This window comes from Podarcis gaigeae, assembly GCF_964106915.1.
Source record: "Podarcis gaigeae genome assembly, chromosome: 8".
In the NCBI taxonomy this organism is placed as follows: Eukaryota; Metazoa; Chordata; class Lepidosauria; order Squamata; family Lacertidae; genus Podarcis; species Podarcis gaigeae.
The window spans coordinates 66,278,068-66,291,936 of NC_139684.1; the positions used below are offsets into that span (position 1 = coordinate 66,278,068).

The 13,869-nt window shown below is 44.2% G+C and overlaps 1 long non-coding RNA gene across 1 annotated transcript in view; it reads left to right on the plus strand.

The window, feature by feature from the left end:
• The window catches only part of LOC310850013, a 38,367-nt gene extending 24,724 nt beyond the window's left edge, over window positions 1-13,643 (plus strand). Inside the window, exon 3 of the long non-coding RNA XR_014567199.1 lies at window positions 13,530-13,643. This is a non-coding gene — a long non-coding RNA (uncharacterized lncRNA). The remainder of the gene's footprint in view (window positions 1-13,529) is intronic.
• Window positions 13,644-13,869: the final 226 nt, after the last annotated feature.

The window sequence follows — 13,869 nt, forward strand, 5'->3', positions numbered from 1 at the left end:
TCTACAGAAAGAATTGTTGACTGTTCTCATCATATCTTCTTCAGACCTAGTGTTGTAGTACATCAGGTGTTTCTTGGGATCATATTAAAGCACTGGGTCCATATATATCTTCACAAGCTGAACTTGAACTTCTGCTCTTCCTCCACCTCCTAACTCATTCTAGCTATATGTTGCCCTGCCTGCAATTTCACTTAGAACTGTGTTGCCTTTGGTGGAGAATAGCAGCCGTGCTTCTTCAGACCTACTGTTGTTGTGTAGTCGTTTAGTCGTGTCCGACTCTTCATGACCTCATGGACCAGAGCACGCCAGGCACTTCTGTCTTCCACTGCCTCCTGCAGTTTGGTCAAACTCATGTTTTAGCTTCGAGAAAGACTCTCCTCCCTGCAAGAGAGGGGAGTGGTTGTGGGCGGGAGCCCGAGCTCCGCCCCTAGCAGGGGGCGTTAGCCCCCTGCCATCACCTCACCTGGCTGGTGCCCACGCCCCTCAGTGGGCATCCAACCAGGTGCCTGAGGGGGGCGTGTTCAGCAGCCTTTTGCTGCGGTGGCAGCCTTCGCCCGGCCTCATTCTTCGTCCTCTCACCACGAGTCACCCACTCCCTTTTAGTTAGGGCTTAGGTCACTGGCCTTGCTATGGACCTTAGGTTGGTCGCCCTGGTTGTCTAGGGGGCCTGGTAGGAGTTTTTCCATTTGGCATTAGGCCTTTTTGGTTTTTTCGCCTACCTCGTAGCAATCGTCACAATTTTTTGTGGTATTGGTGGGTAGGTTAGGCATTGGAATAATGTGTTGTGCTGTGTCGAAGAGCTAGGTGTGGCCATCGCCTATGCCTTCAATTTTTAGGGGTATTCCGTTAAAGGAATCTGGCGGTCGTGTATTCTGTCCGATGCCTGCTTGGCAGGAGGCCATGGCACGACCCTCGGTGACATTAGGGGTGAGCCTATAGTTGGATCGGCATCAACTGGCTCCACCTACTGGTGAATAAACCCACTTGTTCAAATCCAATGCCTAAGCCAATACCTTTTCACTGCTGTAATCAATAAAGTTGTGGCCTTTCTTTGCCCATTAACCTTATATAACGTGTCCGTGTGTATTCTTTCCACATTGCGGGGGTCGGGTCCTCGAACCACAACACTGTCCAACCATCTCGTCCTCTGTCGTCCCCTTCTCCTTGTGCCCTCCATCTTTCCCAACATCAGGGTCTTTTCCAGGGAGTCTTCTCTTCTCATGAGGTGGCCAAAGTATTGGAGCCTCAGCTTCAGAATCTGTCCTTCCAGTGAGCAATCAGGGCTGAATTCCTTAAGAATGAATAGGTTTGATCTTCTTGCAGTCCATGGGACTCTCAAGAGTCTCCTCCAGCACCATAATTCAAAAGCATCAATTTTTTGGCAACCAGCCTTCTTTATGGTCCAGCTCTCACTTCCATACATCACTACTGGGAAAACCATAGCTTTAACTATATGGACCTTTGTTGGCAAGATGATGTCTCTGCTTTTTAAGATGCTGTCAGCCCTACTACTTTATCTCAAATATTTGCCTGGTGAGCGAATCTTCAGGGAATACAGCTATCCTCAGGATCTCAGCACATGGCAAAAGATCACAGGCAGCCCTGTGTGTTTGTGGGTGTATTGAATGATATTTACTCTTAGCCTGTAAAAGACAGAGACTTCCAGAGATCAAAAGGCATCTGCATCTACTGTGTCGCTTGGCTGAATTAATTACAGTGTTCAAAAGGACTCCCCCAGACAATCTGTTTGTTGAGCATTCATCCGGATTTGCTTGCACAAAGCATACATGGTGGTCAGACCACACCCAATCTGTATTGAGCATTTGCTCTCTCTTGTATGTGGGGAGGTTATATGACAACGAGCATTTAATTTCAGCGTTCATAAAAACTCCTCCAGACAATCTGCTGAGCATTCATCTGAATTTGCTTGTGCAAAGCGTACAGGGTAGTTGGACCACATCCGATCTTTAATGGGCATTTGTTCTGATTTGTTTGTGGGGAGGTTATATCACAGTGACCATTTATCCTGGTTTGCTTACATGGTGTTTATGCATCTTCCTGTTAAACTTTTTTTGTGTGAAATCATTTTTATTTGATTTTTACAATACAAAGTTATAAAAATTCGAATGCATATCCATATACAGAGATTCCTCCGAATCTCAGGACTTTCCCCCAACCCCTCCCTGGAGTCCCATTTTAAACATTTAAAATTGCATCTTCTTCCAAACTCTCACGATTATATCAACCCGTATTTTCCATGGTAATTGTTACACTACTAGTGAAATCAGAATCCTGCCAATGTTTCCATCTGCTTGCAGTGGCCTCTTAAATAACATCTTCCTGTTAATCATTTGTAGAGTTAGGAATCAATCAACGTTTGCTGATCTTAATAGAGAATTTATATTTCTTTAACATCTGCCAAATCAAACTCAATGCCAAAGGTCACCACTCTTCTGACACCCCTAATACGAAAGGTATAAAGCAAGCGTGTATTCTGGCTCCTTTTCTTTTTAAATTATTTTTATCCGGTCTTCCAGAGCACAGTCAAAAAACAGAATCACATGCCCCCCAAATCAATCAAAACCCAGTCCCACTGAATTGGCTTTTACTCTCCCTGGTTTCCTATCGTGAAACCAATAAACTCTCAATAAATTATGAGAAGACAAAAATCCTGGTCTTCTCTAATTCCTGGAAATTAGAGAAATGGAAAATAAGCGGACAAGAAATCCAGCAAGGAAAGATGCAGAGATAACCCAGAATTTAATTCCAGAGCAACTCAGATTGGTTAAACCATCACACAAGTGCTATAATAGAGGCAAAGTGTACCTCCTCAGCAGTAGCTCGCTTTCATTTTCAGAAAGGTAACCAATTTATACCAGCTGCTATTCAAATTTTTCAAGCTAAAGTGTCTTCCCAGTTACTTTTGGGGATCCTAATATGGATACAAACATATAATAGTGATTTAGATAAGATACACTCAAGTTTCTTGAGGCATATCCTGGGGCTCCCAAGTTCAATCAAGCATGAGGCGATGTGTGCAGAACTAGATATACAAACGATGGAATATTGGGTGTGGGCTAGCACTATAAAATACTGGTTGCGTTGCAATTTCTGTTGCCAACCTTCGAGGCTGCTTTCTGACTTACTTAAGGACTCTTATAAATCCAGATGGTTCCAATGCTTACATAGCAAGATCAGATCTATTGGTATTGACTTGGAACTCTTGTATAATTCAAGTGAGCAATATATTTATCATAATATTCAAATCAGATTCAGGGACACTGAAAAACAAAACATCGAGTCAGCTGTAAATAAAATTTGCTCCCCAAATTTTATGGTTTAAATCCAAAAGATATCAGGGCCACTTACATTTCAAAATGAATAATTCCAGTCCAACTCAGGGCCTTTATGTTAGCCCAATTGAAAGTTTTCCCCTCAGCATTTATCAAGGGCAGATATTTAAACATTCCCAGAAATGGTAGACATTGTGGATGATTTTTGAATGTATATATTTTGTTCTACTGTCCATTGTACAACACATGCTATCCCCTTTTCTGGGTAGTCTAAGATCATGGCACAATGAAAATATCAGATTCTATTTGTCTGACATTAACCCAGCAGTAACTGCAAAGGTGGCTGAGTTTTTATCAATAGTATTTCTTAGAGTGGTGAATGGCACTATTTAGCAGGAAGAAACTCCAATGAAAATCCTCGTTCTTACATATTTTTATATGGCTGTTTATTTGTATATTGTATATGTTTTTAAAATTTTATATGTGGATGTTTTACGATGGCCTATATTGGTAATGCCTAATAAAGGTTTGGTGAAGTAAGCAAAGTGCATGTATTTCAATTTTCTCTACTGTACCGTATGTAGCATGTTATTTTCACCAATGAATACATTTTCCACACACATTCCCCCCTAATATATGTACTTTCATACAGATTGTTTGCTTGGAGAACCGCATGACATTGAACCGTGAATGCCTGAGGTTTGCTGTGTATCAGTTTGCATATTGGTTCGAGAAGTGTGAATTGGGCATTTTCCTGCTAGAATGCCAACAAAATCGAAATTCTCCCCCATCCCTAACCGACCTTCGCTGTCACTGGTGGCACTCTAACTCTCTGCAGCTTTCAACATTTTATTGATTCCATTTCAATTGCATCCCACCTTTCCTCCCATGAACTCAAGGTGGTGTTCATGTTGTTGTTGTTTAGTCATTTAGTCATTTAGTCATGTCCGACTCTTCGTGACCCCCTGGACCAGAGCACGCCAGCCACTCCTGTCTTACACTTCCTCCCACAGTTTGGTCAAACTCATGCTGGTAGGTTTGAGAACACTGTCCAACCATCTCGTCCTCTGTCGTCCCCTTCTCCTTGTGCCCTCCATCTTTCCCAACATCAGGGTCTTTTCCAGGGAGTCTTCTCTTCTCATGAGGTGACCAAAGTATTGGAGCCTCAGCTTCAGGATCTGTCCTTCCAGTGAGCACTCAGAGGTGATTTCCTTCAGAATGGATAGGTTTGATCTTCTTGCAGTCCATGGGACTCTCAAGAGTCTCCCCCCTTTTATTCTCACAATAACCTTGTGAGGTAGTTTTGTCTGAGAGTGAGTGACTGAGCTTCACTGCTATGCGGGGATTTAGTCTGACACTCTAACCACTACACCATCCTGTCTTGTCCACTGGTTGTGCACGTTTGAGGCAGGACTCAGACATTCAAACCTTGAGCATGCTTGGTGAGTTACAAGTCACACACCCATTTGTGTTTCTTTTGTTTGTTTGTTTTATGTCCTGATCCTGAAAGGGCTTTCTGGATATGTTCAAATTCTGCTGGCAGATGACTCTGAGGACTGGCTCTTCAACACGGTCCTGATTTTGATTAAGCTGCTGTGGTTTATCACATGGAGACAGGTAGGAGTTCTTCGTAGAAAGTGTCTGAGTCCTGTCGTCAGGTTGGCGGCATGATTTATTGCTCCTTTCATTTCGATCGTCACTCTCTTGCACAAACCAAACTGATGCTTGGAGTCAAATGCAAACATTGCTTGCCATTAATTTTGTCCCTAATTGTTGTAATTAATCACACACACACACACACACACACACACACACACACACACTGGTGGGAAAGCATCAGTTGGTGGCTAAACTTTGAAAACACTTCCCTCCTCTGAAAATCCCAGGATGCTGCAACATGGTGGCCAACAAGGACAGCACAGCATACAACACCTTTTTCCTTCCCCCAAATGGCATCCTGAACTAATTATGCCTAGCTATGCTCCACAGGTAAGGTTGTGAGAAAGGTCTCAATGATGAGGGATGCCACTCATTTTTACAGCAGGGATGGCTAACTTGTGGCCTTCCACATGTTACTGGACTACAACTCCCATTGGCTCCAGCTAACATGGCCAAGATAAGGGGATTATGGGAATTGTAGTTTAACAATATACGCCCTTTTTACAGCATCATTTTTGCATCAGTGCAGGGATGGAGGGGACTACTGTGACAACAGAATTACAGAATTGTAGAGTTAGGACCACAAGGATCATCTATAGTCTAATGCCCTGCAGTGCAGGAATCATTCACCCAACATGGGGCTTGAACCCACAACCCTGAGATTCAGAGTCTGGTGTTCTACCAACTGATCTACTCTTGCTGGATTCCAACTCTCATCAACATCAGCCTGCTTCAGCGCTGAATTACCAAATAGGCAGAGTAGGTACCAGCCTATGGGCCCCATGCCTTTTAGGGGCACCACAACAATAGATCAAAATAATATTGATTTATTGATCACACTAGAGCAGGGGAGAGGAAAGATTTCAACTGCCTAGGGGGCTCCACAGGGTTTAATCTGGCACTGACCAGCTTGGCCAATGGTCAGGGATGATGGGAGTTGAGTGCATCTGGAGGTCTACTGATACCTCCTCATCCCTGGTTTGATGGATGGCTCATTGCTGATCGCAGGATTTCTATGTCTGTTCAACTACTGAAGTAACTGTAGCTATCTCTAGTGCAGGTTGCTGCTGCAAATCAGCAATCAGGGGAAACTGGTGCAGGTCATAGCAAGGATTGAGATCTGTGTCTGTGGTCAGTAATTGAACTCCATATCAGGATGATTAATGGGTTGATTTATTTTTTAAAAAACCACCTCTTTACAGCTCTGCAAAAGCCTAAAGGGGCTTCTTCGTCACAGACCACAAAAACTAAAATTGAGTCTGTCTCCACGCTTCCTTCCCCACGATCATTTCTTTTGCCTGAAGCTTATTTTGTAAAGAGACGGTAATGTTATATTGTTGCTCCCCAGTGGCGTAGCGTGGGGGGTGCAGGGGGGCCGGCCACACCGGGCGCAACATCTGGGGGTTAGGGTTAGGGGGCACAAATCCACGGGTTAGGGGGCGCAAATTGCTTGCCTTGCCCCAGGTGCTGACAACCCATGCTACGCCACTGTTGCTCCCTCAACTACTGAACTCATTTGGTTGCGTGCCAACAGGACGGCAGCCAAAATGAAGTCACTGAGAAACAAAAGGAAGGTAGCAGCCCACTTGAGAGAACCTCAGGGTAAGCAGAAGGGGGGGAATCTTTTAAAAAAACAAAACAAAAGGGTCACCTCTCTCAGATAAAACTACTCCAGTGAGAACTAAGCTTACTGAAAGATCTCTAGGAGCCACAGAGGCAGTGAAGCCATGTTTGTGTGTGACAAGAGACAGAAGGACAGGAGTTGGCCTTCTTTAGTCCCTTGTAGCTTACATTGTCCAGGAGGCGGGCACAGCTGACGGACTGCTACTCTAAGAAGGTAAGGCTATACTGCACCATTTTGTTGGAGGTTCCACTCTTGACTATGATAGTCCACTAGGTGGCCTATCAGCTGTGAATCTCCATCCATTATTGGATCCAGGTGCAAATGTGTGCCAGCATCTACTGCCCATCTCCACCCTATCTCAAGGGCCCAAAAACTTCCCTTGTGCCAGGGGAAGGTAGTGGGAACATGCCTACTCTGGAATCAAGGGGGTCTTTTAAGTCTAGCCCATCCTTCCCTAACCTGCTGCTCTCAGGTGCTTTTGGCTACAACTCCCTTCACCTCCAATCAACACAGCCATGCTGGCGGGCACCAGGTTTAGGAAGGTGAGCAGTGCACACTGCCTTGCAAAACAGAGGCAGCCAGTTCCTCGACACCAGGGATTCCAAGACCAGTGCTGTCTTACCAAACAGACACTCCCAAATCTTCCTCAAATTGCATTGCACAAACCTTCCATGGAGAGCTCGTTTGCCCCATGCTGAGAAAGCACAGGTCCAAGTGGGTTTCTACTTGACCCATACATTTTCTAGGCATGGGTCCAAGCAGGTTTTCCCCAGCCTCACTCCTTTCCCAGGAAAAGCCTTCTCTTTAGTGCTAAGTCGGAGCAAACTTCAGAGAAAACACAAATTGCTGTTTGCTCTGATTTAGTGCTAAAGAGCAGCTTTCCCAAGGGGAAAGCAGCAGGTCAGGAGGAAGTGTGGAGAAGCCCTTAAGAGTCTGCTTCCTCCCTGTTCAAGAACAAGGGTGGCAGCCTTGACTCTTCAGCATTTTGCACTGAAAGGCTGCAAGCTCACCAGGTCTTACTGGGAGCCATTCTAATGCCTAGAGAAGACTCTGTGGCTCCTGTCTGGTGTTAGACAAGAGCAGAGCATACTCTTCTATAGAACAGTCTATTGAAACCCTGTATGTTATTAACAAGATCCATTGTTATCATTCCAAACAGGTCCCGTTTCATTTCCAGTGCCAGAGGGTACCTCAATTAGTCCCTTAAAATGCAGATCAGTGCTTTGAAGTCAGACTGCGAATGGGCTGTTATGTCTGACTGTCATGAGGACATGAATGCACTTTTATATTACAGGCAGGTATTTATCTTAGCTAGTGGAGCTTAGAATATTGAAGTGTGTCCTTGCCTGGTGATTCTTTTTTCTTATCAGCTTCAAGCACATGAAAAGAAAAAGAACTTTACTCGCCAGTGGTGGACCTACATTTTGGGGGGCCCTGAAGCTTGAATTTTTATGGGGGGCCTCCTTCACAACCAGCAGCAAGATCTGGGTAAACACTGTGCTCTTCTTCAATGAAGTTGTTCCATGGCAGATCAACACATTTAAAATAATAATAATAGCTACTGCATCTCAGATTTTGGTTAAAATTGCTGTATTGGATTATCCCACACATCAGTCACTGGTGTGAATAAACATTTTCTATGCCTTATAGTTTTTGAGTTGTGTGACTCAAATTGGGTCTACTAGACCCCCCAAAATTAAGCAATGTGTAGTAAAGTCACTTTTTTGTTGTTGTTTGCTGCCCTGGGCTCCTTTGAGAGGAAGGATGGGATATAAATTCAATAAAGAAATTAGTATCTCTCTCCACTCTTGCCTCTGGCCCCACATATTCCTTGGGAGGTTGCCCAAGAAATAATGTGACTCTCAGGCTGAACATGACTCTGATTGTAGCTTGGATCCCAAGTAGCCCAAGATTGCTTTCAAGTGTCCAGGAATTTTCTTCCAGCAGCAGAATTCTCTTCCTTTTCTCCCCCACCGGAAAAAAGGTCCAGCCAAAAAGTTATCAGACCTTCCAGGATGAGTTTTTTTTCCATTAAAGGCTACCAGAGAGGAGCAGATTGACAATGACCACTCTAAAATGCTTTGTGCAGGGTTCTCTCTCCTCCTCCTCTCTCTCCCTCTTCCTCTTTCTGGATCAGGTTTGTATTAGCATGTCTCACTTTTGCTCCAAAGGGAGAAAAAAAAATGAAATAAAGATTCCACACTAAGGAAACTGCCGCAGTCTCTGACCCATTTCTACCTGTTTTAAACATCTGGAGCATGAACACTTATTTTTCGCAGAGCAGCACATGAAGACACGCTCTGCACTGTTAGCAAGCTGTCCAAAGTCATAATGTGCTTCTTCATCACCCATGAGGGACCTATTCAGACCGTTACCAGGTGTCTGTGCCAGGGGAGAGACCCAGATCCTTGTTCTGCACCTTGCTTCTCCATCTGTGGTTTGAAGAGGATTTTGCAGAGCATCTCGCCGAAGGACTTTTAGCAACTGGTGCGTAACGGGGGACTTTAGGCTATCCCACGGAGGTGATCCTAGTCATCCTCAAAACTGTTGAAAATATTTGGAGTATAGTACATCACAATGCTGAGGGTCTCAGCACAAGGTGATCTAGCTTTGAAGAACAAACTAATTTTGACCTCCTGTCAGAAATGTCATAGACTTTTGCACTGCATGGTTTTTGGGTCACACTGTTTACATTGTTCCCTTTTCTCCCCCCCCCCCATGTTTAGGAATGGCCGCCAAAAGAGAGTAGATGTGCACTGGGTGAAGTGGGCTCTGGATAATGGAAGGGTATGCCACAATCAATCTGTTTGCCTTTATAATGCCCCGAGGCTGTTTTCATTGCAGCAGAATAACATGGCATTTATCAGAGAAAAAACCTGGGCTTTGTTGTTCGTGAAAAAATGATAGTAATGTTGACCTCCGTGGCCTACTGCATTATTTTATTTAAACACCACCATAAATACATCAGGCCTTAGTGCAAAGCTGTCCCCCATTTGCCTTCACCTCATATTTTACTGAGGGAAAGAACTCGACTGAGATCATTTCACTTCAGTGCCCTGTACAGTTGATTCAAGTGAATTTCTTTGTCTAATTCAAGCAAGCCTGGCTTAAATTGGTTGATTCAACATGGCTGATTCACCTCACGCTGCAGCTTGTTTCAAGCTGTAACAACAATATATGTGACAGCATTTTGGGAAATTGCCTAAAAAGATTGCTCACCTCTTATATGCCCAATCACTGTGCTCTGCAAGAGGCAGCTGCCTGCAGATACCTTCTTAGCAGGAGTCTGTTGGGTACGATACAGGAACTAGGCCTTTAGTGCAGTTGCTCCTGGAAGGACAACAACAGAGATCATTCATTTTGTCATTTAAGAGTTAACTCTGTTGGTGTTTCAGGTCAGCTAACCAAGTGAGATAGTGGAGCTGGTGTTGCTTAGCAACCAGAGTGGCATGACGCTTGCTGAGGTTACAAGTGCTCTGGCAGTGTAGCTGTTGTTGAATTTATACCTGCCCCTCTTTCTAAAGGAATTTTGGGTGGCAAACAAGGGACCAAACAATCCAGACATCTTAAAGGCGTCTTTAAAATGATCGCAACAAAGATGAAAACCGGGGATGGTCTCAGATGGAAGGGCTTGTTGAAAGTGGAAGGTCTCCGGTAGGCAAAGACAAAAGAGACAACGCCTGTCTAATATTCAAGAGGAAGGAATTCCAAAGGGTAAGGGGCACAGCACTAAATGCCCAGTTCCAACATTCTCCTAATAAGTTGGTATCTGCTGGAAGCACGCTGATAAACTGGGTATGAAAGGGGTGAGATGATCTTACATATATCCTTGTCTGAAACTGTATTGAGGTTTATACATCAAAACCAGCAACTTGAACTTAGCCCAGAAACTAGCTGACAATCAGCATGTTTCAGCTGACACACCAGCTGAAGAAGTGTGAGTTGTGTAGTTTCTCATTCAAACAAAAGAAAATGTAATTTCTCCTCTGCCCCTAGTCTTAGGATGGGCATATATGCGGTGTAGTGGTTAAGAGTGGTGGACTCGTAATCTGGGGAACCGGGTTCGCGTCTCCGCTCCTCCACATGCAGCTGCTGGGTGACCTTGGGCTAGTCACACTTCTCTGAAGTCTCTCAGCCCCACTCACCTCACAGTGTGTTTGTTGTGGGGGAGGAAGGGAAAGGAGAATGTTAGCCGCTTTGAGACTCTTTCGGGTAGTGATAAAGCAGGATATCAAATCCAAACTCTTCTTCTTCTTAGTTTTGCAGTGTCTGGGGGGCACCCACCAATTACTCCATGCTGATAGCAGCTCCCCAAGGAGCAGCTTGATCCTGCTCAGTGAGCTCACCAGGGCGACCGTGAATGGCAGCGACGAGGATGCAAAGCAACAGCCAGTCTCCTTTCAGCAAGTAGCTGCCAGCTCTAAGCATTCTGGTTCCTGGATGCCCAGGCAACAGGATGCAGCTCAGCATGGCCCCTGCTGGCACACTCTGGTTCTCCGAACAGCCTGGCTTGATGTGATTTGATGCTTCCGTTGCCCGGTCCAGCTCATCCGCTCTCACTTGGAAGCAGTTGTGACATATTCCCCAATAAGCATCCTGTTCGCTGCTCAGCTTTCAAATCTGCCATCACTGCTATGCTTCCTGCTGCAACCATCTGCTTTCCAGTGCGAGGACTTTTATCTCCAAGGGCGACAAGCTCAGAGCCAAGACCGTGATTCCCTGTCCCTGGGATGGCATGGCAACCAAGTGGGCCAGGAAGCTGCAACACCTCCTGCGCTCTCCTTCATTTCCTGACCTGTCAGGGCGCCTTATTTTTTGACACGGGCTGTCGTGATTCATAGGGGTGTGCAAGAATCCTCCACACACAAATACATCTCCTGCATTTTCACTATTAAAGTCTCCATTTGTTTCCCCTGTTCTTTTTTTTTACAAAAATCATGATTGTTTTTATCGCTGGGTTGATTTAAAAGCATGCCCAATCTGTTTCATATTTTAAAATCTCCAAGCGGTAAACAAAAATTACAGCATAAAATCAGAAAGGGGTCCCTCCAGACTGGTGCTTTATTGCAAAAAGTATTCTGTAACTTGTTCTTGACACAATAATAGCATATTAGCATTGAATGTACCTTGTTCTGTTGGTTGTTTTGCCTTGCTTCTCTAGTGCTGCCACATTCTTGCTATCCAGTGGGGCTACAAACCAACAAAAACATTTGTGCAAAAAAAAATTGAGCAGAAACAATAATAACAACTATTGTATGAAAAGTTACTGGATTTCAGCAAGAGGTTGTAGGATATGCACTGATCAGAAATGAAGCAGTTTGACTGCCCAAGACTGAACATTAGGAACATTTTTCTCTAAACGCACATTTGCAATTGTGAATCCCTAGGAAAAACTGTGACACACAGCATCCCCACATAATACCAGCCACATGAACAGTCAGAGCAGTATCAATATCAAAGCAGCTGACAAGGCTTCCATATCTTCTAAAGGGTTCACTGCATGATCTCAACAACAGATCCAAGTCTATCTAACAGACGGAAAGCTGCTTGCTGACTAATCTGCCTTGAGCTGTTTGTATTATTTCCTGGATAGAGCAAAAATACTGGAAAGAAGAAAAAAGAGAACAATGTTCTTCCTTCTACAAGCAATCTAAATTGTGGAGGTCAAGACAGAATGATCGTAATCCTACAAAACCTTTAAGGTTTAGTCTATGATACAGCTGCCTCAGTGGACTAGAACTGTAGCATTAGGATTAAGAGATGGGAGGTTCTCTCCAACGCCTGTCTTTACTCAAGTGGTCACCCACTAAAATTAATAAGCATTTCTTTTAAAAATGTTTAGGGGTACTCTCATTTTTATATGCCTGTTGTCTTTGTCCATGGAGTTTTCTTGGCAGGGATACTGGAGTGGCTTGCCGGTTCCTCCTCCAGGATAGCAAGGAGAGACAAAAAGACCTTCTTAAACGAGCAATGCAAAGAAATAGAGGAAAGCAATAGAATGGGAAGAACCAGAGATCTGTTCAAGAAAATTGGAGATATGAAAGGAACATTTTGTACAAAGATTTCCATAATAAAGGACAAAAGTGGAAAGGACCTAACAGAAGCAGAAGACATCAAGAAGAGGTGGCAAGAATACACAGAGGAATTATACCAGAAAGAAATGGATGTCTCGTATACCCCAGGTAGTGTGGTTGCTGACCTTGAGCCAGACATGCTGGAAAGTGAAGTCAAATGGGCCTTAGAAAGCACTGCAAATAACAAGGCCAGTGGAAGTGATGGTATTCCAGCTGAACTATTTAAAATTTTAAAAGATGATGCTGTTAAGGTGCTACACTCAATATGCCAGCAAGTTTGGAAAACTCAGCAGTGGCCAGAAAATTGGAGAAGATCAGTCTACATCCCAATCCCAAAGAAGGGCAGTGCCAAAGAATGCTCCAACTACCGCACAATTGCACTCATTTCACACGCTAGCAAGGTTATGCTTAAAATTCTACAAGGAAGGCTCAAGCAGTATGTGGACCGAGAACTCCCAGAAGTGCAAGCTGGATTTAGAAGAGGCAGAGGAACCAGAGACCAAATTGCAAACGTGCGCTGGATTATGGAGAAAGCTAGAGAGTTCCAGAAAGACATCTACTTCTGCTTCATTGACTATGCAAAAGCCTTTGACTGTGTCGACCACGGCAAACTATGGCAAGTTCTTAAAGAAATGGGAGTGCCAGATCACCTCATCTGTCTCCTGAGAAATCTCTATGTGGGACAAGAAGCTACAGTTAGAACTGGATATGGAACAACTGATTGGTTCAAAATTGGGAAAGGAGTACGACAAGGCTGTATTTTGTCTCCCTGCTTATTTAACTTATATGCAGAATTCATCATGTGAAAGGCTGGGCTGGATGAATCCCTAGCCAGAATTAAGATTGACGGAAGAAATATCAACAACCTCAGATATGCAGATGACACAACCTTGATGGCAGAAAGTGAGGAGGAATTAAAGAACCTTTTAATGAGGGTGAAAGAGGAGAGCGCAAAATATGGTCTGAAGCTCAACATCAAAAAAACGAAGATCATGGCCACTGGTCCCATCACCTCCTGGCAAATAGAAGGGGAAGAAATGGAGGTAGTGAGAGATTTTACTTTCTTGGGCTCAATGATCACTGCAGATGGTGACAGCAGCCACGAAATTAAAAGACGCCTGCTTCTTGGGAGAAGGGCAATGACAGGCCTAGACAGCATCTTGAGAAGTAGAGACATCACCTTGCCAACAATGGTTCGTATAGTTAAAGCTATGGTTTT